The sequence below is a fragment of the Ambystoma mexicanum genome, chromosome 12, assembly GCF_040938575.1.
Source record: "Ambystoma mexicanum isolate Mex_15411 chromosome 12, UKY_AmexF1_1, whole genome shotgun sequence".
In the NCBI taxonomy this organism is placed as follows: Eukaryota; Metazoa; Chordata; class Amphibia; order Caudata; family Ambystomatidae; genus Ambystoma; species Ambystoma mexicanum.
The window spans coordinates 509,434,412-509,459,353 of NC_090936.1; the positions used below are offsets into that span (position 1 = coordinate 509,434,412).

Sequence of the window (24,942 nt, forward strand, 5' to 3'; positions counted from 1 at the left end):
CTAAACATATCCAGGGTTGCTTTTGTTTCAAAGCCGCGGGGTCATAACCTAGCAATTTGGGCCTGACTGTTCTCATTGGTTACAGTGCCAGGATGATTTGCATATGGCTTTTCCCCTTTTTAGTGATGCAGATGGGTTAAAAACAGTGGTGTGCAAAGTTTCCCAGAGAACTAGGTTTGTTAAATGTAGTCACTACCTTCCACCCATCGCATTTTTTCTTGTTGTCGAACCAGTATTGGTACAGATTGTCCAAGGATAGGTACAAATAGAACATCTTTTGAATTATGGCAGTTACAAAAATTACAGATGACCAGGATTTAGTTGTGGTGATGAGGAGTGAAATGACATTGGCCGTCGTTTTGTGGTTCCCTGTAATTTGCATGGTGGGACTGCAGAAGTGTGCCCTTATATGTGCATGCGGTTCCTTCTGTGCTTATTTCATTATTCAGTGTGCTTGTAAACCAAGCACAGGAATCTGGACAGACCCAGGTTGCTGTGCATTCTTTGGGAATCCTAAGAAATCAGATGGCTTTTAGCAGTTGCTCCTTAGAGTGTCTCCACCAGCATGTACATCAGATGCTGGCAGAGATGCTTCCGTATTTGACAAGTGGGGGCGGCGGCAGTGGTGTTGCTAGGTCTGGAAAAGGTCCGGGGCTACGCTAATGTTGGGACTCGAGGCTAGCTAGCCTTTTGGGTGTAGTCTCTGAGCTTCAATCCAGGGCTACAACCAAAAGAACTGGGGCTATAGCCTCCTGGCAACGTCCCCCCTCCTCCGAACCATTCCTCTGGATGGGGAGAACGCGTCTTTAGCTTCTTGTCCCTGCTCCACCTGTCAAATACTTGAAAATCCCCTGAGTAGATGTTAAACGGTGCGTAAGTCTTTTACGGGCGGTTTTAACGGCTACTTTAGCCTTCCCAGCAGATTTAAATGTGTCCCATTCTGGAAAAAAAGATGAGTGCAATTTATAGGCAAAGTTAGAGAACTTTGTTATGAGGTGTAAATGTTATGAGGAGTGAAGTTAGATAGTTCACAAGTTGTAAAAGGAATAAAGTATAAACATTTAATGGTGTGTACATTATGCGGTATGAAGGTCAAAAAAGATTAGAAGTATGAGGTGTAAAATGTAGAAAGAGTGACATTAGAGGGGCTCATACATGATGTGGTAAATGTGTCAAAGGTGCCCAAGTAGAAGCATATGGTGTATAGTTTATGAAGAGAAGACATTCTAAGGAGGAGTGCTTCAAGATGGAAATGTCCAGGAAGTAATGGCATGGTTTCTAAATATTGCAAGGGCGAAAGATCCAATGTTTGAGCTGTGAGTCTTCCAAAGTCTAAAATGTAGGCTGAGTAAGAGTTCCAATTAGTAAAATGGTGACCTGTCAAACAAATGTAGGAGGAATAAAAGCTGTGCCCTAAGGAAACATGAAGTAAAGGTCTAAGGCATTGGAAGGTGTGTGGGCTTTTCAGAGGCATGCACCTCCAAGGCGTGCATGCCAGGAGGTGGGAAAGTTACCCAGATAGAAGGCTACAAGCTGCAAATGCCACAAGGGGCAAAGGTTATGAGTATCTTCCATAGCCTGGATGACCTGCTTGAGAGTCTGCATTCCCCACTGTAAACAAACACGTCATTGCTGTTAGGCAGAATCACCTGCAGTAGCCTTTGGGAACACTACAGGTAATAAGGACTACATGTTTAAGAACAATTTCCCCTTTGGTACAAGCCTGTACTACACAGTAAAGGGGTAGCAATGGCCGAGCAGCCAGACTTATCTCAAGAGTTTAAGTAAGCAGTAGAACAAGTTACACAAAGGACCAACCAATACAGTGATTCAAGTAAACACTTACTCAAGGTTTCTCAGTAAAAGAATATACATGTATTTACTCAATCATTTATAAAACATTACACTAGCACAAGCAGCTCAATATCACACACGAATGCACCACAAAAATCCAACCGGTAAGTAACTAAACAAGTTTAACCCAAAAATAAAGTGTGAGCAAAATGACACTTTAGATACTTCGAAAAGGGAGGAAAAGACAAGGTTATAAGAATACACAGCCCAAATACAATCATAGGCAGGGCAAAGGGTTCAAGTTAAACGCAATCCGCAATTCTTCTCAATAGGCCTGGCCCAAAGTCAATGGTTCAGATTCTCTTGTATAGGATAGCACAGTTCTAGTATTTAATGGTTAAGTATTTGCCACAGATTTTTAAAGGATTTGGCTAAGCGAAAAGTTTTAGGAATGTTTAGGGAAGGACAAGACTTCGTAGTTGAGGAAAGTTTCATGCACTTTCTCGATGGCTGAAAAGATTTCCGCACCGCGTTTGCACAGTACGTTTTTAAGTGAAGAAAGCAGTAGCCGAAGGAGTTGTTCTTGGCAGTTCGAGCAGATCTCGCTGTTCCTGAGCTTCAGACATGCGGACAAGAAGGAGGACATAGGGAGGTTCCTGCACTGCCCATGGAAGAGGCCAAAAGCTGTAGCAAGACGTCGGTTTAAGATGCGAGTGCCTTAAAGTCCCCCTGGTTTCCTTCCCTCTGGCTATCCGGTTTTCAACAGCACTCTGAAGAAACTTTGACCAGAACAGGACGATGTCCAGGTGGCTTCCGAGTTGGTTGTTCCCACCAAACTCAAGGGAAGACGTTAACCTTGAAGGGCTTCTCTGTCGTCAGAGTTTCAGGCAATTTGGACCTGCAGCAGGGCTTCACTGGTCATCCAGGAGTTGCAGCAGTCCTCTTCCTTCCTCTCCTCTTCGGTTCTTTCATTCCAGTGGCCGATTCTGCTTTCCAAGTCCCAGTGACCTTCTTTTAAACAGTTTTCCCCCCATTCATTCAGCCTGGCTGTCACTCACCCAGCAGTGTGGCTGTCCTTGCCAACAGCCAGCCGGCCAATCACACCAGAGTGCATTCAGGTCTCCAGGAGACTAAGCTTTGGTAGTTTCGGGCACCTCCCTCATATCCTGTCCACCTCAGACACTCTGGCACCAGAGGAGGGCTTCAGCCGAGAAGTCCAACAAAGGGCACAAACAAAGGGACCAAAGCTGGTTTGGCAGGCAGGGACAAACGCAAGAAGGACGTTTCCTAAAAGAAATGGCGAAAAAAGATGACCAGAGTCTGTTTTTACCGATAGGTGTGGGGTGCCATGTTGAAAAACATGGCTACCCCTGATTTTGAGCTACCATTGTTAGCAGACGTGTAAAATCACGGTAGTTGATCTAAACCACTGCCACCGGCCATTTAAAAGAGGAAAAGGTAACATTTTACTGTTACATGAGTGTTTTGACTCAGTGGAAGCTAAGCAACCCCTCCAGCACTCTAGAGTAAGATAGGGTGTGCTGGGTCAGTAAATTTAAAGAGACTAGTAAAGCCAATTTAACTTTACATGCCCTGAGAGACAGTAGACATTCTCAGGGAAGGTAGTTAAACCTTTGGGGAGTCTGAAAAGACACCCCTGTGCCACTACACTGAAGGTGCTGTGTGACATACAGAAAAAGATGATGCCACTGGAGTTGTTTAAAAACTCCATAACCAAAGAACACAAAAGTAAACCACACACAAAATACATGGAAGAGTGAGAAAAAAAGGCTCACACTCTTCCCAGGTAAAAAAATCTAATCCTTGAAATCCAGCAATTTTGCTGGAGGTCTCAAAAGGTAAGGGAAATTAGCACATTTGGAGAATTCGCCCTAACAATTGCACACACAGTATTTTGTGTAGGCCTCTTTGATCCAGATAGTAATGTTATCTAATTGCACAACCAAGTAAGAATTCTGTAACAGCGCCACGATGCCCCAGCGCCATTGTGCGCTTTATACATTTAAATAAATAACGAAATAAATAAATAAATAATGTCAAAGACAGTGGGTGTTATTTAAATCCACTGAATTCAATGCTGGAATGAGGCCAGATTTCCCCAGATTGTGAATCTATTCAAAATTCAGGGAAACAAAAAACCTCCAGCAGTTGCAGAGTCTGCATAATAGTCTGCACCTGCTGTGATCAGCTATCCCTAGTACTCCGAAGCATTCAGAGCTTTACAGCTTGGACTTTTTAAAATCATAATCACGCAGGTATGCAGTTAACGTTAAAGCTGCAGACGTGGAAGGGGGTGAGTGACTGTAAGAGGCCATTGTATTTTAAGAGGTGCTAAGTTTGGGTGATTAAACATGGGAGGGATGCATAAAGCTGTATGCTGTGTGATACAATCACTAAACTCAGTTGCAGTTTCTTCCCAGAGGCATTTTTTTTAGGATTACAGTAATCTGCCTGCCGGTAATTGGAGGCTTCCATCCAGGAAGGGGAAAATATATTTAGGATTATACTTTGTTTCTATTTGGAGGTCGGTGCTCGTGCTATAACTGAGCAAAAAGAAAGACGGTACGAGAAAACAAAATTCGGAGGAACTGCCTTCTCCCGTCTTGTAGCCAAACTGTGGAACTCGATCCGGAAGAAAATCAGAACGACGGAGGACCACCTAGCTTTTAGGAAGAGGCTAAAACCCATGCAATTCCACTGACTGAGAGAAACATAGACCAATCCATCCACCAACCATCCCCACGCGCAGCCCAATCAAACTGCTGCTATAAGGCCCAAACTCATCTACAAATGTAAACCCACAATAAAGAAACCGCGAGATAAATGCCTGCAAAAAGAAACACATCATCACAATACTCCGAGACCGGCCAAATACCACTAACCATCTCCCCTCCCCTCTTCTATTCCACTCCCCACCTCTCACTCACCACAAACGTCCAGATGGCTAGCAAAACATGCCAAAACATGTATGCCGCATATCACTCTCTAACTAAGTTACAAACCCCATAACCTCTGAAACCAAACTTGCACACTGGATGCTGCACATTCGGATACAAGAAGCCCCAGTACAAAAAACAAAGCACACCCAGAAATCTCACACGCACAGCCACTAGTTACTCCTGGTTCTGCATCCACCAACAGATAAGCACAACATATATCCTATCCCGCTCTCCCTCACCAGCCCAACCCACCTCAGGGACAGCATTTCACCAAAATGCCAGGGGTAGCGGAAGTAACATCACCCGACCTCTGATGACATCACAGGAAGTGATGGACCACAACATTTCACCCCTCGAAAAAAACAGGAAGTAGCATCACATAGCATTGTCTCTAAGTACACTACGAAAAATATGGTTACGATATCACTGTAAAGTGATATACATTTCATACAGGAATGGATCACCATATGTATCGTTAATATCAGTGTGTATAGGCCCATATTACCAAATCACTGTGAATGCAAGCAGACGTCCAAGGCCCAACGATAATGATGTGCTATTTTATAGCACTTACGCTTAAGCGCTTCATATAGAACAAATGTGCATACAAAATCATCCAACCTCTGTTGGTACTCATTTATCAACTGCAGCAGGATGAAAAGCAGAGTTGACCTTGCTGGGAGTCGAACCTGCAACCTGCAGATCAAACACACATTGCAGCAACCAGTGCTCAACCCACTGAGCTACCTTTCTGGCTATAGCCATCAGAAAACCAGCCACTCCAGAAACAAAGAGCCACATGCTGCTGGTCACATCCCATGAGCCTCAATTTAACCCCTATAGGGGTAGCAAGGGACACCTCAGGGGTCGCAGTTGTGACCCTTAAATGATGTCTAAGATCCACCTGACTTTACAGGGCCGCGCGAGTGCCTGGAGACCATGGAAGTGGCAGCGGTGCACGGTATACATCAACTTTACATAAAATGCAGATAGCTTGGTTCATTATGTTATTTATGCACGTTTCAAGTCATCCCCCTACAAGGTGGTCATGTTTTAGTATTTTACAGATTTTCAAGGGCTGCAGTATAAAAAGCATTTTAAAATAACATTTTACAAGGAAGTTATGTGCCTGCTGTGAGTCCACTCCTAGCATCGCCCTGTCAACCCTCCCCGTCAATCGCCACGCCTCCGTGGATTGACAGAGTATGTTTTCCATTTCCATTGACGTCGAGCACACGAGTCGGGTTATGCTGTCGAAACAGCTGCATTAGCAGAGTGCTATAGCACTGCTAGTGTCCTAGTAGCAGACGACAAGATCAGCTGAGTAACGTCTTGCCCCCGGTGTATTGTATTTAAAACTCCACCACAGATCCCCGCCATCTGGTCTCATTGCACAGCTGGGACTTGTTATCTGCACTAATCTGTCGCAGCGGGCGGATCCGCTTCTGTTGACCTTCAATCAACAGCAAAACAGTGCCCAAACCCCATGTATTGGTACTGCACGCCTGCGAGTCACCCCGCGTGCGGCGTGACTTGACCTCACGCGCCGCCTCCTTGCGCCGATCCGCTACGCACGTGGCCGCGCGAGGGATGCGGCTTCAGAACGCTCGGTCTGGTTTGCATAATATATTCACCCCAGGACGCACCCGCGCAGCCTTACTCTTGTATCGCATGATTATGCTATCACAACATTTCAGGCGGCGCGCCAGTTAAGGCCTGTGCACTGATGGCGGCAGCTGCCACCCTTTGCTTGGAAAGATGACAGTCTAGCCGCGTTCATGTTTTTTTCCATTATAATATACAGCATGCCATGTTGATATACATGATATGAGTGCAGACAAGAAAAGTTGCTGTCTGCGTTGGCCACCTGCTGTGCTGGGGATGATTATACCTGCATAAGCTTTCCAGACCCCAGTGCACGCTTTCACAAATACAGATCAACAAGAATCTTAAAATAAGCACTTGCAAAGCCAACCCATTTTGCTTTTGTGTAGGCCTAGGCTAGGCATTTGCCGGGCGCTGCCATAATGTCACTAACTGGCAATAAGATGGCAATAGCTGACAAATGTTTGTGCACCTGAACATATTAGATCAGCGCCTGGCAAGTTCCCATCTAATGCCTTCACAAGAACCAATACTGTTGGTTTTGCCAGTGCTTGTTTTTAACAGTATGTCACTGCAAGTACACACATATTGTTTCTAAATCAAGTGGCTGGAGGCAAACTTGGAGGTGAGTTTTTTTTTAATTACACCAGTAGTGCATTTGTAGCTGCAATTAAGCCATGAACTCCAAGGAGACTGCTTATAAACAAAGTTGGCGGGGCCTATGCAGCAGAGTGTGTAGTTATGGCTTGACGGTTTCGGGCGGGGAGGGGCTGTTAGGGGTGGGGATGCCCATGGGCAGTCAGTTGGAAAGCAAATAGCCAAATACCCACAAGATGTGTGTCCCTCCTCACTTCCAAGCTCCCTCCTCTCTGTACATAATGCAATCGTTTTGGCTTCTAGGTGGCACCTTAGTGCTACCTAATAACCAAACCTAATGATTTCATATACAGTAAAGATCGGAATCTATCAGGTTTTGTGCATGAGTTTGCTAGAGCTGGGTTAGTCCGGTGGGGGTCGGGGCAGCCCGAGCCTAAACTGGGGCTCTGGCCTGACCCTTTCTCGGGTCAGTGGTTGCCCAAAGTAGGGACTGGTCACAAGCCCCACCTGCTCCCCCTTAACAAGGATATTTAAAAAATAACCATGCTTACAAGAGCCAGGTGCCTGACTTCCTGTCCCGCCCCAGCCACTTGAATGTCTGGAACGCGGCCAGAGCACTTCCTGTTGCGATGCTGTAGCAGCTGGCAGCAACCTTAATGGTAAGTGCCTGTCTTGCTAGTGCAGCGCTTGTTCCCCTCGCCGTCTTCCATCCTCTACACCCTAACAAACAATACCCAAGCTGCCCCTGCCTCCTCCCCCCCAAAAAAGCAGTGCTGTCCCTGCCCCTCTCCAGTCGCTACATTAGTCTTTTCTCTGTCCCCAAGCACCACCATCCCCTTGTTCTCTATCACAGCCCCTCCCCGTGTCAAATGCCCCCCCCCCCTCCATGTCCTCCTTTGCCACAATCCCCATCCCTTGTCCCAAAGAGAAAGTTCTCTGTACTGGCGCTTCCCCTCACGGGCCACCATCACCAATCCCTCCACCCCTACCCTTCATCCAGCCACCACGCAGCTTTGGCTCGGTCCGTGTTGGGCCACAGAGCAAGACCAGACCCCCAGGCTTGGCCCTGGCTGAGCTCTAGCCCAGGTTACACTGGCTGCCCCAGCCCTAGCCTTTGCCAGTTGATGACTTCCTGTATCTTACAGTGTTACAGTAGTCAGTTAGTTTGACCTGACACTTTCCATACGGAAATAAGAACATGTTAACCTATTTAACTTTTGACCTCATCCAAACATGCAACCTTAACTCCCACTAAAGCAATACTTCACAGCGCCAACTTCAAACATTGGGTAGCTTATATCCATTTAACAGATTTAATTTGTATCAGTGACATAGCTATCTGTTGTAATGTTTTGTTTTATTTATGGAGGTGTGGGATCTGAGTGGTCCAGTCAGGAGTATATAGTCATTATAGGGCCTTCTGGGGCTGCTTTGCCTATGTCTGGACTTGGGTGAGCCTTCCAACATCTCCCAGCTCAAGATGTTTTGGACTACAACTCCCAGGACCCCTGTCCTTTGACTATACTGACCACGGCTGAGAGGATTTGAAGTCCAGAACATCTGGGGAGCCAACGGCTACAACCCCGTGTTCTAGCTCATAGATGCCTGTGGCAGAGAGGCATGCACGCTGGGAGCTAATATGTATTCTGTGCATGAGTGGTCAGTATGAGCAGGCCCTGGTAAGAGATGAATGCTTGTATGCTACAATTCTGGTAGCTTTGGGGCTCATCCCTGCAGGTTTCTAAATTCTAAATCAAAAATATGATGAACTGAATTCAAATAAGCTGTTTATTTCTCATTCACTGTTAATTTGGTCTTGATAAAAAAAAATAAAGTAGTCTGTGCATTGCATTTATAAAGACGTATGAGCCCCGTTGGGTGAAGCCCTGGCGGGGACCTGTTTGTCCCCAATCTGGCGAAGCCCTCGCAGCCTATGGGCAGGGACACTTTGGTGCCTACTTGAGCTACAGTGGGCTTAGTAAGTTCCTCCCTCACTATAGCATAGAGGCAGGTGATGTATTGATAGTAAATGGCTTTGAAATTACAGGAGTCATTGGTCACTATGTATCATAAAAAAAAAATACACTACCATGGCAAAGGGTTTCTTAGTTGCCCGTGAACTGGGAATTAGTTCAGTCTTGGCCGAGCATTTTTATTTAATATAAAATCCTTAAGTCAACTCATACATTATACAATAAACTCAGAACGAATGAAGAATAATTACACAATGAATAAAAATTATAGCATGAAATTTCAATACTCCACAATAATTACAAACATAGCTTTTCGAGGGGATTGGGTCCTCCGACGTATTCCATATCTATGACAGGTAATGTCCACAGCTGTGCTGCTTCGGAAAATCTTTGGTGTCTGCATCCTGCATCGATGACGTCGATGCGGCGTCCCCGAGGACCTCCTCCGACTGCCGACGTCGCCCGATGTGATAAGTAGGACGAACGACGCCCATAGCCTCAGTTCCGTTTTTTCCGCGAACGTGTTCGCTTTGTGAATCTCGGTACGCCTAGACTCTTTGGAGTTTGCTGTTTTCTTCTTGGTTCGTTGAACCTGTTCGGTTTTTTGTGAAGACCTGTTCGTGGCGATGTCTACTTCGACTTCAACCCTGCGTCTGGGCTTCAAGAAATGCAGGGACTGTGGGTCCAAGATGTCGGTCATGGACTCGCACGACGCCTGCCTCTGGTGCCTCGGGGAGGCCCACGATACGAACGACTGTGTCGACTGCCAGTCGCTCACGGCCAAGGCCTTGCGGGAACGCAAGAAGAAGCTGTCGGTAGGTCGGGTGTCTAAGCCCCGGAAGTCGAGGTCTGCGGGGCTTTCGACGGATGACTCAAGAGGCGACTCTCCGCGTCATCCTCGGAAGTCCAGTGGGTCTCCTTCCAGGAGTCAGTCTCGTCACTCCTCCGCCTCTTCGAGGCATTCCCAGAAGCGCCGGCATTGGTCGCCTTCCCCGTCCTCTTCTGAGGACTCCGCCCGTCGGCGGGTCGCTTATCCCACCATGCAAGCGACACCGGAGGAATGGGCTTCCTTCGGGAAGCAGATGCTAGCGATTCTTGAATCGCAGGGCACCGGTCCGTCCGTGCCTCCGAGTGGGGTCGGTTGGCACCAGTCGAGAGACACCACTAGTACGCCTTCGGGCTCGGGTGGTCGGCACGTCTCCCGGGAGAGTTCACGCTCGGACAAGGGTAGCTGTTCTCGCCATGCCCGTTCCAGGTTCCGGTCCTCGATGCGCTCGAGACCGTGTGATCCTGTGCCGTCTTTGAAGAAGATGTCGAAGCCTGTGGTGCCGAGGTCGTCGACGATTTCTCTCGAGGCTCCGCCTCCGAGAGGGTCGTCGACGCTGTCGGCGCCTAGGTCATCGAGAGACACGCTCGGAGCTCCGGCTTCGAGGCCTGTGTCGACACCATTGATGCTGGCGGCGCTACAGCTGACGTTGACGCCGATTCGCTGAACGCCGTTTCTGTCGATGCCGGCACCGACTCGTTCGGCGCCCTCAACGCATTTCAAGGCGGTGGTGTAGGAGGGGCCTCGTGGCATGGGGTTAGCCCCTAAAAAGGCTCTGGCTAAGGTCAGACACAGCTTTGGTCCCCAGATGTCTTCCTCTCACCGCCTGGAGTACATTTCAGAGAGTCATGAAGGCTCTGACGAAGGCTTGGTTCCGGTTACAGTACCAGATGAGCTTATCTCGGGCCATAGCCAGTTTGATGACCTGAGGCAGTCACTGCATGATGCTAGTGGACTGGACACCTCTCCGAAGGTGGAGTTTTGTAGGCCGCAGCCTGGCACTCATGCCGATTCTTCATATCGGCGCCTTATGTCTCGGGTCACCGAGTACTTAGGTTGGTCGGCTCCCCCAGGGGAGTTCGTTCAGGATGATCTCACGGACATCCTTGATCTTGGTCCCCCCACTGACCCGTTATTGCTGTTTCATATGGCTCTGCAGAGAAGGGTGGCGGCGGCTTGGACTGCTCCGGAGTGTCTCCCGGCAGTGGACAAGTATTTGTCGCGAAAATACCGTCCAGCCAGCAGCGCGTGCAGGCGGCTACGCCCCCGGCAAAGCAGGCGTCGTATCCTACCATCTCGCTAGGGACGACAAACGTTTTGACGGCTGGGCGAAGAAAGTGTTTTCTTCAGGGGGTATGGCGCTTCAGGCGGCCAACTCCATATGTGCCTTGTCTCGTTTCACACACACTCTGTGGAACTGTGTTGTATTATCGGCTGAACATATTCCCGAAGGGGACGAACGGGATGGTTTCCTTTCTAAGGTTCAGGATGGCAAGGATGCCATGTGTGAGGCCGTTCAGTCGGGTTTGGACATGGCAGATTGTGTCAGCCGGTCCATGGCGGCGAGCACCGTGATACGCAGGTTTGCGTGGTTGCGGAAGTCTGGGTTCGCTCCTGATGTGCAGTCCCGGCTCCTCAACATGCCCTTTGATGGTGAACATCTTTTTGGCAGCAAGGCTGATGAGAGCCTTGAGAGGTTGCAGACCTCCAAAGCTGCAGCGAAGTCGTTGGGCGCTGCAGTTCGACAACCTCCGTCTTTTCGTCCTAGGGGAGAGCAATGGAGGGGAGGTTCCTTTTGCTATTACTCGTCCTTCAGTAAAGCGAGAGGAGCTAGCAGTCAAAGAGGCCACTGTAAGAGTGCCAGAGGTGGAAATAAGGGTACTCGAGGTGCTAAGGCCGCTCGGGCAGTTGCCTCTTTGCCCTCAGGCAACGCCGCAGCCACTACCACTCAGTCATGAGGCCAGGTCCCATGGTTCGCCGGTTGGGGGAAGGCTGGCGCAGCATCTTGTAGAGTGGCGAGCCATTACTTTAGATGTGTGGGTTCTGGAGATCATAACCCACGGCTACTGTCTTCCCTTTCGGCAGAGGCCTCACGACAATCCACCTGGGAACCTCTCTTTGAAGAGTCCGGATCCGCTTCTTGCGCAGGAAATTCAAGCCCCGCTGGAGAAAGGCGCCATAGAACTGGTGCCTGTAGTGGAGAGGAACAAGGGATGGTATTCCCCTTATTTTCTGATTTCGAAGAAAGACGGGGGATTGAGACCCATCATGGACTTGCGCAGTTTGAACAAACTCCTCAGGAAGGACAAGTTCAAGATGGTTACTCTCTTTCAAGTCCTCCATGCCCTTCAACTTCAGGACTGGTTGGTGTCTCTCGACCTCAAGGACGCTTACTTCCATGTGCCGATCCATCGCAAGCACAAGAACTACCTGAGGTTCGCGGTTGGCGACTCGCACTTTCCGTTTCTGGTCCTGCCGTTCGGATTGACCTCCGCCCAAGGGTTTTCACCAAGCTCATGGTGGTGGTGGCAGCGCATCTCAGGAAAGGGGGGATTCATGTCTACCCCTACCTGGACGATTGGTTGATCAGGGGGAGCTCTCCTGAGCAAGTCCTTGATCATCTCTCCGTCATCTGCCACTCCCTTCACAAGCTGGGCTTCTCCCTCAATTTAAAGAAGTCCCATTTGTCACCAACGCAGCGGCTCCAGTACATCGGAGCAGTGCTAGACACATCCCTGGGGCAGTGTTTTCCTCCCCAGGTGAGGGCTCTTCACATTCAGCAGATGGTGCACAAGTTTCAACTTGCCCAGAACCTCCCAACGTCTGAGTTTTTGAGACTGCTCGGCCTCATGGCATCCTGCATTCTTCTGGTGCCAGAGGCTCGTCTGCGGATGAGATCTTTGCAGTGGGCACTCAAGCTCCAGTGGTCTGTCCTCCGGCAGGCTGTCGGACCCTGTTCAGGTGCCGCCCTCGGTCGCCCAGGACCTTCTGTGGTGGGCCGTCGAAGGCAATCTGATGAAGGAGGCCCCATTTTGGCTGCCCTGGCCGGAGGTGACGATCGTGACGGACGCATCCCTCACGGGATGGGGAGCTCATGCCAACGAGTTGACAGTCAGCGGTCGTTGGTCTCCATCGGAGTCCAGACTCCATATCAATCTGTTGGAGCTGAGGGCCGTCAGGCTTGCCCTGAAGGCTTTTCTACTGACTGTATGATGGAAGAGTGTCCTGATTCTAACGGACAACACAGTGGCCATGCACTACCTCAACAAAAAGGCGGGGGGGGGGGGCAGGGTTACTTCCTCTGTACAGGGAGGCGATGCAGCTCGAGTTCTGGGCCATCCAGCAGGAAGTTTCGATCTCGGCCGTTCATCTGGCTGGAGACGAAAACGGGACGGCGGACGCTCTGAGCAGGCAGAGCATGATCTCTCATGAGTGGGAGCTGGCTCAGGAGATTCTCCTGGAGATCTTCGCCCTTTGGGGGACCCCTCAAGTGGATATCTTCGCCTCCAGTGTCAACCGGAAGTGCGAAAGGTTCTGCTTGCGGGAATTTCCTCCAAAAGGAGCCTTAGGAGACGCGTTCGTGGTGGAGTGGTCATTCCCACAGCTGTACGCGTTTCCTCCAGTCCCCGTCATCCCGCAAGTACTGCGGAGGTTACGGAGGTTCGGTTCCCAGATGATCCTCATTGCTCCGGCGTGGGCCCGGAGGACGTGGTACCCGGACCTTCTCGACTTGTCCATCTGCCCTCCACGTCGTCTTCCCTACTGAGACGATCTGCTCTCACAGGAGGGGGGGTCAGGTTCTCCATCCAGAGGTCAGATCCCTCAACCTTCACGCTTGACTTCTGAAAGGTTGAGGTATAAGGGTATAAGGATTGGGACCTCCCTGAAGACGTGATGGAGGTGTTGCTCTCGGCCAGGCAGCCGGCAACAAAGTCTCTGTACCGTTGCCGTTGGAGAAAGTTCTGCGACTGGTGCAGAGTTAAGAATGTGGATCCTTTTGAATGTGACATTCCCATGGTTCTGTCTTTTTTGCTTTCCTTGGCCCACAGGGGCTTGCAAGTGGGGACCGTTAAAGGTTACCTGGCAGCGCTGTCCATATTTAAGCACTCATCTGAAGAATGTTCCCATTTTAAGATTCCTTTAATTTCTCAATTTTTGAAAGGGCTCACTAATGTGTTCCCTCCGTCACCTTTTCTGGTGCCCGGTTGGGATTTGAACCTTGTTCTTAAGTTTCTTATGGGTGCTCCGTTTGAGCCTTTGCATTCTTGCCCTTTGAGACTGTTAACTCTGAAAACTGTGTTTTTGGTTGCGATTACTTCCGCTCGCAGAGTGAGTGAGTTACAGGCACTTTCAGTTAAGCCACCCTTCACTGTGTTTCATAAGGACAGGGTTGTCCTTAGAGTTCGTCCTTCTTTTCTTCCAAAGGTGGTTTCAGAATTTAATTTGAGCCAGAAGGTTGTTCTTCCAGCCTTCTATCCTCCTCCACATCCTGGTAAGGAAGAGGAGAGGCTCCATAGGCTTGATCCTAGGAGAGCGTTGAGCTTTTATATTTCGCACTTGTCCCGGGTCAGAGTGGACAATCAACTTTTCATTGGTTACGCTGGAAAGTGTTTGGTACAAACTGTGACGAAACAGACTTTGTCTCGTTGGATTATTTTAGCTATCTTCGAGTGTTACCGCTTGGCGGGTAAGGACCCTCCGGCTGGCTTGCGGGCCCATTCTACCAGGGGAGTGGCTACGTCTACTTCCCTGCAGAGGGATGTTCCTATTCGTCACATTTGTGATGCAGCCACCAGGGCTTCAGTACATACTTTTGTACGGCACTACTGCCTTGATTCCATCCGAGGGCAGGATCTGGCCTTTGGCAAGGCAGTGCTTTATTCCGCAATTTGATTGGGCATGCTAAATTTGTGTTCTAAATTCTTTTCCCACCTCCTTGCTTGGTACTGCTTTGGGAGTCTGTCATAGATATGAAATACGTCGGAGGACCCAATCCCCTCAGTGAACAAGTTACTTTCTTACCTGGTGACCTTCTTTCGATGGGATGGTCCGACGACGTATTCCATATCGCTCCCTCCCTACCTTCCCCGCTGCAGAATTTCTTTTGCGATTGCAGCTTGCGTTCCGCAAGGCCTTGTGTGTCTGACTGGCAGAAAACTGGTGGCACACGTTCTGGGGGAAAAAACTACAACTGAGGCTATGGGCGTCGTGCGTCCTACTTATCACATCCGGTGACATCAGCCGTCGGAGGAGGTCCTCGGGGACGGCGCATCGACGTCATTGACTGAGGTCGCAGACGCCGAAGATTTTCCGAAGCAGCACAGCTGTGGACATTACATGTCATAGATATGGAATACGTTGTTGAACCATCCCATCGAAAGAACGTTACCAGGTAAGAAAATAACTTGTTGTTCTCAGTCTTGCAGGGTCATCACGAGTTAAGTGCGGCGGTAACGCTATTGCCGCCGCATTTAAGGGTCCTCCAAATCACGGGATTGGTGGATTTTGACCCCAGCTCAGAGCTGGGGGCAAATCTGCCGCAATTCTGCCCATTTTCGGCGCTAATACCACCGGCGGTAATAGTGCCAAACATTCCCCATTGGGCCCAATAGGGAATGGGAAATTCCCGAATGGGCCCAATGGGCAATGAGGACTAACCGTTCCGCCAAACCCATTTGACGGTAGGGCTAATTGCCCCAGCGGTAATACCGCCGGGGTTAGCACCAAACTCGTGATGAGGCCCTTGGTCTGCAACAACTCACAGCTCTTAGGAATAGCCCACTTATTAATACAGCAGTCAAAATAGTCGGGGCCCAGTTTAAGACTAAGGGCATCCATAACCAAACAATCCCTTGTCTTGGCGTGATTGCTGTTTGGCTTGTTTTGTCCAGCACCAGCAGAAAACAGAGGCTCTGTGGGAGTGTTCTGCCATGGTACTGACCTGGTTATTGTGCAGCAGTTTAATTTTGTTTTTCCTCCATCAGAGGTCTTATCCATGCCCACAGTTATCAAGGATGAGCCCCATCCACATATGGCATGCATGCCTACCCTAAGACCTGCCCTCATCAGAAAGGCACTCCTATGGCTGCCACATCTACCTGGGAGCACACGGAACCTCCAACACTGCCCGTCGAGTTATAACGTATCCAAACAGATCCCTCTTCTTGCACGTGATAATGGACCAGTCGAGTGCATGATTTGTTGAGGTTAATCCACTTCCAGGGAGATCCACTCTGTGAGTACGGCATTCAGTCAGATCGCGCGAAGGACACACCATCTCCACCACTAACCTGTTGGTGGTACCTCCGCTCTGGTCTGATTACTCATTTTTTCTCTTTCCACGTATAAAAGCCTTTCTATCAACCCCCTCCAGTACACAAGAACAACCATTTAATCTACTCTAATTCGACAGTTCAACGATGAAGTTCTGATGCGTTTGATTCATCATACAACATATCCAGGAAAATCCCAGTGACCACCTCTGATCCAGAGGGACTATAAGATGATGCGCTCAACAATATTACACAGGCATTCCCAAAGTTGCTCCCCTTAGATAAAAGAAAAGAACCCTGTGCAGGGGATTGAAAAGTGCAATAAATGGTACACAAATTGTTGGCTAAACTAAAAAGGACAGGACAAAGCTTGTAGTGTCAGTGTCTCTGATCTAGGTGTGAAAGTGACAGAATGTGATGCAAGAGGTGCCGGAGGGGTTATCACAAAATGGTCAAAAGCTTTAAAAAGTCTAATCTCGATAAGCATAACAACAACGCCACGACCAATCAAGAGCGATCTTCCAGATATTCCATGAGCTGATAAACATGGAAACTGTAATAACTCTTCAGGCACAATGCAGCAATCCTGCAAACACCTATGTTCTCTGAATCAAAGTGACCACTATGTGGGAATCCATCCCTCATGAACAACCCTAAATCATCTTAATATGACTCCATTATCCCCCTGCTCGTACAGCCAGTATTCACAATCTTCAAACCACTTCCATTGGAGGAGATTGATGATACCAGTGTGTCAAATCTACCAGAGGATTCTTGCGTAGCGGCTCGCATGAAGCAATTCTTGTGATGCACAGTAAATGCATCAGGCAGCCACTACATGCATCTCTCTTCAATGGCCCTCTAGCTTCTTAAACATGCCTCTGAAAAAGCATTTTAAACCTTTCTGAAGTGCTGCGCCACTGCTCGAGTGCTTTGTGCTGCAAGGACGGACAAGGATACAAAAGGCAACCAAATTCATTGCTAATGAGGGGGTAGCCAAGTCCTAACATGTTTATGGAAATCCAGCATACTCTATGGCAGCAGGAATTGAAAGCAAGGTACCTTGCTCCACAGCTTAGCTCACATGATGGAAAAGGCCCTCCGCCCCCCTCCACCTGACGTTTGAATAGCGTGGGACATTAGAAGTCTCAATCTTGCTTCTCTGTTCTCGCTCTCTTCCCCTCTTTCTCCCTGTTCCCACATCGCCATCTATTGCTCGCTCTCTCTGTAGCCCTATATCTCTCTCCATCTCTTGCTCTCTGTCCCCTTCTGCCGCTTCCTCTCCCCCTCACCATCCCCTCTTCCTCTCCCTACTTCTTTTTGTCTCTCTCTGCCCTATCCATCTGTTTTTTTTTCCTGCAGTCAACCCCCACCCGTCAACACCTCTTTTGTTGTCACCTGCTCACAGGGCATCAGCAACTAACTGGTCGGATCGGCAAGGTTCTCAAAATTGTCATAACACACTATTGACTTAGCTGTCCACCTTCTCAGTCTTCCAGGCCCAACTGTATTATCTGTGTTCTCTCATTCTCGTCACCATGATCACATTGACTACTTTGTAAATTTTCTCATTCTACTCCAAAAGACCCCATTCATTGATCCAGCTGTCTATTCATGCTCTGTCTTATTCCTAACATCCGACCTTCGTATCTGCCCATGTTCTCATCCTCACGCTTATCTGTCCATCAATTTAGTCTCATATTAAGAACTCAAGTGTGTTACCTGTTCAAGTCTCAATCTCATCCCAGTGAACAAACTGACTTACCTTATCTGGTCCCATTCTCATCTCAGTGTTCAAGGCGACTTAGCTGTCCGTGTTCCCAGCCTGATCCCTGAGATTGGATTGACTTATCACTCCATGTTCTCAGGATCCTCCTGTAGAGACTATAAACGTATCTGTTTGTTTTCCCAGTGTCCAGCCAAATACCCAGTTTAAATAACAATGACTTTCGCTCCTTGCCCAACATTGAGTCACTACTAAGAATCAGATAGCCTATCGTATCGTCCCCTTTAAATGCAGGAGTCTCTGTTGGGTGGCATCCAGTTGTTGTCAAATTCTTCAGTTGTGTCAAAGGGTACTTTTCCGCATCCACATTTCGAGTCGGACCTTCCCTCCATGGAAATATAGAGAGTGCAGGAGTGAAATGATGGCGATCATTAAGGCAGTCGTGTCAGATCTGCTGAGTTGTTACACGCCTTCTTAAACACCCAGGGTTTTGTTTGATGCCTCACAGATCTCCATCATTGCCTTCACCTGGGTGCTAAGGGAGACCCGCTTTTCGGTTAGGTTTGCTGTTGGAATTGTTTGTATATTCTTTGATGGTGAGAATGGCAATGCCTCACAGCCCACAATAGTATGTAGTAGATGAAGTGCATATGCTTGGCATCAAATGGTAGGATAGGACCTTAGTGGGGGAGTTAAGGCATGGGATTAAAGGGCGGGGTGACCAGGTCTATGTTGAACTGGAATTGGGTGGCATTAAGCTTGTTTGAACAGCCCAATCTTCAGTTTCATTTGAATTGTTAGTAAGTCCATTTTCATTGGATACTGGGAGTGAATTGCAAAGGTGGGTGGTGAAACACACCGTAAGCAACACTAAACTGAAGGAGAATTGTGCTACACAATATATGGTGTCGTCAAGAAGGATCTCGTTTGGTAGTTTTATATATATACATATATATATTTTTTTTATTTCATTTAGTTTTTACAAACTTTTTGAAAGCTTTAACTTTTACAATTCTCTATTTCTCATTTCTGCAATCATAAAAAATAAAACTCAATTAAACTAGACTGGTCAGTAGTGAACTTGCACTTGACTCGTCACATTTTAGTTCATGTCTTACGACCATTGAGAGAGTTCATATGGACACTTTCCTTGGTTTTATATTTGAATTTATATTTGAGTTGTTGTAGTGCAAATCTAGCGAGAAAACAATGGAGCATTGTGCAAGTAATTTGGGCTTAACCAAGGTTAGCGGAAGCAAGGTCCGAGCTTATTGCAGCTTTGGTATCCCATACTGCAGAAATAGAGTATACCCATGAGCTGCTGTTCCTAAATTACCCCTGTATATTCCCTTGAGAGCAGGGTCTTAGGTTCCTTCTTGAACTGCAGGAGTGGTCCGGCTTGTGACCGGGATGGTGTCAGTGGGATGGGGAGTAGCAAGAGAAGAACTGTTTCCTGTTTTTCTTTTTGTGTGCCAGTTTAGTCTCAAGACCCACAAAAGGAGCACATACTTCCTAAGCCGGCAGGCTTTGTGGCGTGGTAGACTGGAGTTTGAGCAGTAGCGGCCTTATAAGTGACACAGGTAGTTTTGAAGAGTATCCTGGCTGGTATGGGTAGTCCTGTAGCTCTTTTTGGATGGGGAAGATGTGGTCCAATTTCTTAGTGTCCATTTTAAGGTATGCTGCAAAGTGTTGAAGGCCTTAGGCATGGCCAGTTTGACTTGGTGCCAGTGAGGAGGGAGTTCATTCTATTGAGGTGTGGGATTGCCGGGACCTGAACCATGGTTCTGAAATCTTGAGATGGGAGGAAGCATTTTATATTCTGTAAGAGTGCTAGTTGGTCCCATGAGGATTGGGCTTTTTTTGATGATATGGTGCTGAAAGGAGAAATGGCTGGCAATAATGAGCCGATGTGATCTGGTTTATGGGGCCAACTGAAGTGGGAATCCATCAAGGTGCAGGTCATGCATCTACCAATGGGTGGCCTCTTGTTTAGATGAATGCCCTAATAGTATGAATTCCATTTTGATAGGATTGAGTTCCAAGAAGGTGCTTGCCATCACGGCTTGGATGGAGGTGAGGCTTTTCCGCAGGGATGAAATGTCTTCAGTACAATTCACTGTGAGTTAGAAGTATCAGCGTATTGGTGAAGTGAGATGAAAGGTTCATTGAAACATGACCAGAGTCTACCCATATATGGATTGAAGATCATTGCAGAGAGTATTTTATCCCTGTTCGACTCCACAGGTGACCAAGTGACAGTCACATCTGAAGTTACCCGTCTGGACTGCTTGGTACCTAGCTGAGAGGTAGGAGGCGAACCAGTGGAAATCCGTGCCTGGGAATCCCATTAGTCTGAAAGTAGGCTTGTAAGTGTTAAGTGTTCCATTGTGTCAAATGCGGCAGAGAGGTCAAAGAGGATCAAGTGGTAGGAATCACCTGTAAATTAACAAGGGGGGTCCTGGGAGTCCCTCTGACAGACATTAGTCCTGGTTACGAGAGACTTACCCAGAGTCTTTAGCTCACTATCTTTCACAGAGGAAAAATATCCAAAATAAATCAGTCTTTGCCCTGTCCTAGGGCAGTCCAGCACAAAAATACTAGGCAATTCTCCTCTGAACAAGAGTACCAACAGCAACCCCAGACATGTAAACATGACTAATGTCTAGCAGAGGGACTCCCAGAACCCCCTTGTTAATTTGCAGGATTCACCTGTGTCCATCTATGACCTGGATGGTGGCAGGTTCAGTGCTGCATCTGACTCGGTCTAATTTGGAAGTCACTGAGTAAGCCCTGTTGGTTAATCCGACTGTGGAGTTGCTGAGTGGTTTTACCAATGAATTGAAGACTAGTGGTTGACTAGTCATTGCCAAGGTTGTCTAGAGCTGGCAAAGGTGTTTGAGTGTTCGGTCTAATACGCTTTCCATGGTGCTTAGGAAGATGCCCTGATTGAGCAAGGCATTGACTATTTGGAGAAGAGAGTAAGAGCAGATCCTGAGACTAGTTTCATGATGGCAGAGGGTAGGATGTTGTCATTGAATGAGGTAGGCTTCAGTGACCTGAGTGGTTAACTATAGGTGGGTTTGGGTTTAAGAATGCATGTTTCTTTGTGCAACACTTTTTGTGTGATGCTACTGAATATTAGCACAGTGTAGGATGGGTGTTGTCCCTGCTTTTAAGTCTTGTTATAAGTGTGAGCACTTTTTCAGTAGTTAGTAAACCTCTCTGATTCTGCCCCAGACTCGTAGGAAAGAGCATGTTTAAAGGTTCTACTGGGGGACATTCGGTGCTTCAGAGGCTGTCCTACTAGCTTGCCCAGAAGATTCAGGGTGCCAAAACATGATCTTATTGCTTTCCAAAAATAAGGGCCACAAATCTGATCTGAACAGTGAGCGTGAGATGAAGGGATTTTATTTAAGTGAGGGTTTATTTATAGAGAGTGGGTGAAAATCCATTATTGCTAAAATTCAAGTGCAGAGTTGTGGAAGTGGTTGACTTCTAGCACATCCTCTCCCAAACTAGCCAGCCGCCTGCTCCAAAGGCAATATAGACTTTTCATCCACTCCAAGAAATGGGCCCATATCCAAGCCCGCACCTCTGGGGCCACCAACAACACGGCTGAACTTGTCAAAATCTGTAAGGAACTTGCCATTCCTACTGTAGTCTCCACATCTCCTCTTCCTTCCGAGGCCCTCTGCATGGCTTTGTCCTACCACAAAACATGATCTTGTTGCTTTCCAGAAATAAGGGCCACAAATCTGATCTGAACATTGAACGTGAGACTGAGTGATTTTATTTAAGTGAGGGTTTATTTCTAGTAAGTGGGTGAAAATCAGTTACTTGATGAGTAGCAAAAGGGTGTTGGTTATATTCGGTTTTGGTCAAGAATGACATATTGTTGTCATTGAGACATAGGCATTAGTCTCCATCCGCACATGTTTGCAGCCGAGCATTTGGCTAAATCCTGTATGTTCTTAGTACTGTTTGTATATCATGATGTTTCGTGTTATCTATGTACTTTTAAAGGTGGCAACCAGCTTCACTTAGCTACCCTCAACTCTCGCCCTGCTGTTAAACACTCCTCTGACATCTGTCACCTCCTTGAAGACCTTGACGTCCTCTCTTTCACTGAAATGTGGCTCAATGCCAGCTCTGTCACTGCTATAAATACTCTCCTTCCTGAGGGTTACAATATCCTCTCCAAGCCCAGGCCTAACCGGTCTGGAAGTAGAGTGACTCTTGTCTTCCCTGAATGACTTCCTGCTTCTATCAAACCCACTCAATCCTACTCTTCCTTTGAATGCCTTGTTTGGAAACTTTGCATCTCTCCTACCCTCTCGCTCACTCTCGCCATCATCTACAGGACTACTGGGCTGTTGGTATGATTATGACCTAGCCTCGCTGAAATGCAAGTGCAGAGTTGTGGAAGTGGTTGGCTTATAGCACATCCTCCGACAAACTGGCCTGTCATCTTCTCCAAAGGCAATACAGACACTCCATCCACCCCAAAAATGGGCTCATATCCAAGCCTGCATCTCTGGGGCCACCAACAACATGGCTGAACCTTTCAAAATCTGTAAGGAGCTTGCCATTCCTACTGAAATCTCCACGTCTCCTCCTTCCTTCCAAGGCCCTCTGCATGGCTTTGGCCTCCCACTTAACAACCAAAACTTAGGACATCCTGTCCTTGCTCTCTTCTAACCCTCTCCCTCTAACCCTCTCCCTCCTCCATCTGCTCACAGGCCTTCCTGGTCCCTCTCCCCTTCTTTTCCCCCCCTACTCTCCTCCTCACCTATGACACCGGATAAGGTAACCAAGACAGTCTGCTCTGTGAAAGTCTCCTCTAAACAGGTGTTTCCCTGCTCCTCTAGAACTATCAAGGACAACCTTGCCTCACTTGCTCCCTCCTTGGCTGAGTTCTACAACCACTCCTTTGCAACTGGTTCCTTCCCACTCCCTTGCAACCCCTCCCAAAAAAAGCCATCTCTGGACACTTCTTTCCCAGGTAACTACCACCCAATTTCCACTACCACCTTTTTGGGAAAACTCTTGGAAAAGTTAGACATCGCCCAACTAATCCATCACACTGAATCTGTTGGCTGTCTCCATGACCACCAGTCTGGCTTCAGACAAGCCAGAGGCACGGAAACTGCTCTCCTGAACACTCATGAAGACTTGCTCTTAAATCTCAACTCCAACACTCCCGCAATCTGTCCTCTGCCTTCGACACAGTTAACCATGCCCCCCTCATAAATCTGCTCCATGATACCCTGGGCATCATGGACTGGGCAATGGATTGGTGCACCTCTTTCCAGTCTGATCGCCCCCCCTGGTTCAACTGGGCCCCTTTCTCTCCTCAACCTCACTCTTTACTTGCAGCATCCCACAGGGCTCTATCCTCTCTCTGTGGCTTTTCAGCATCTACCTTTCCCCTCTTGCCCACTTAATCTCCACCTTCTCTCCTCATTTCCAGTGTTATACTAATGACACACAGCCACCATTTAAGCTTCCCTCCTATACCCCGCCTCCTTCCTCTCTCATTCCTGATTCTCTGACTGCTATTAAGGCATGGTGTGCTGCTAACGATCTCTGCCTTAATGCCAGTAAGAACGAGATCCTCCTCATTGGGATTCCTGCCCCCTCCCTCCTACTCTCTGGCTGCCCTCCTTGGGTCCACTCCCCTCACCCTCCCGTGAGGTAGAAAACCTGGATGTCATCTTATACTCCTTGCTCGCCTTCTTACCTCATACCTTGCCAAGAAGGCTCCCTTTCAGCTTCTTCCTTTCCTCACCTTCCCCCAGAAACTCAATGTCTCCTGAGTGCTGGTCCTCTCCAGGTTAGACTACTCCAACAGCATCTTCCTCAATTGCCTCTTTCCTCCCTCCGTCCTCTTCAAATAATCCAGAATAGGACTGCAAGACTTATCCTTGGACTCAAGCCCAGGGACTGCATCTCTCAAGCCCTAAAATCTCTCCACTGCCTCCCGGTGGATGCAAGGATCAAATTCAAGACCCTCTGCATCACCCACAACGCTTTCTATGGCCTGGGACCACCTACATCCAACCTTCTCTCCCTATATACCTCCCTGCTAGAGTCCTTAGGTCCTATAGCTCCAACTCTCTGCAGATAAGACGTTTCTCCAAGCAGAGAGTGTGGGGGAGGGGTAAATCTTATTCATTGGCAGGAGCCTCCCTCTGCAAAAGCCTCCCTGCCCCTCTTAAACTTGAGCCAGCTCTCCTTAAGTTCCAGAAGCTTCTCAAGACTTTCCTTTTCTCCTCCTCCCGTACTAATGTCCCCTGTCGCTTTGACTGGTTGCCTGGTCCCTTATGAGTCTTAAAGGGGCCAGGCCTGCCTCGATCAGTTACGCCAGCACCCCATAACCAGCACTTGACCTTGGGCACCCTTTTCCTGAGTAGTCACGGAGTCTGGTCCACCCCGTCCTCTCACTTTTGACCCTTATCCATTGTTCCCCAGGAACCTGCCTTCCTGTGCTCCCCATAGCACTTGCCCAGCCCTTGGGGCCCTCCCTCTTGCACTGCTCCTCCTCCCCCTTTCCCTTATCTGATCCCTTACCCCCTGACCTGCACCCTCCCCCTGCACTTCTTGACACTGCACTTGCACGATCTGAATGTCACAAGGCCTAGTAGGACCGTTATTTTCTCCTCTGCTCCCCCTCCCCCCCCGCACAGCCTCTTTTTTTGCCTTGTGGCTCCTGGAAACACTTCTTGCTGTATATTCATCATACAAATGCTCAATAAATAAATAAAAATTGGAGGATGGAGCGATTACAATCTCTGACCAGTGTTCCAATAGACAACACATATATATTAAATGGAACGGTGTAGCAGACAGAGCCTTTGGTGATTCTATAGGTCGGCATTAGATTATCAGATTTGTGTCGACCCAGCATCCTTTTTTGGGTCCTGTTTTGTGAGGGATGGGCCTAAGCTAGTACTCGCCCTGCCAGGCCCATTCTTCCTTTGAGTATTTGTAAGTAAATGTTGTGGTCTCTGTTGTGGGAGTGACGCATTGAGGATGCTAACTATAATCGTGACAGGGGTGAGGTTTATGCGTTCGGGAGGTGAGGGGACAGAAACCTAAATGGCTGTCTTTTGGGAGATTGTTTGCAATCTGACCATGCTGGAGTTTTTGGTTTGCTTCCATTTCAAGGATTTTTTCCAATAAATAGGAG

General features: G+C 48.1%; 1 protein-coding gene across 3 annotated transcripts in view; it reads left to right on the plus strand.

Annotated features, from left to right (window-relative positions):
• The window catches only part of LARGE1 (LARGE xylosyl- and glucuronyltransferase 1), a 1,248,067-nt gene that overhangs the window by 976,891 nt on the left and 246,234 nt on the right, over nucleotides 1-24,942 (plus strand). The window lies entirely within an intron of this gene.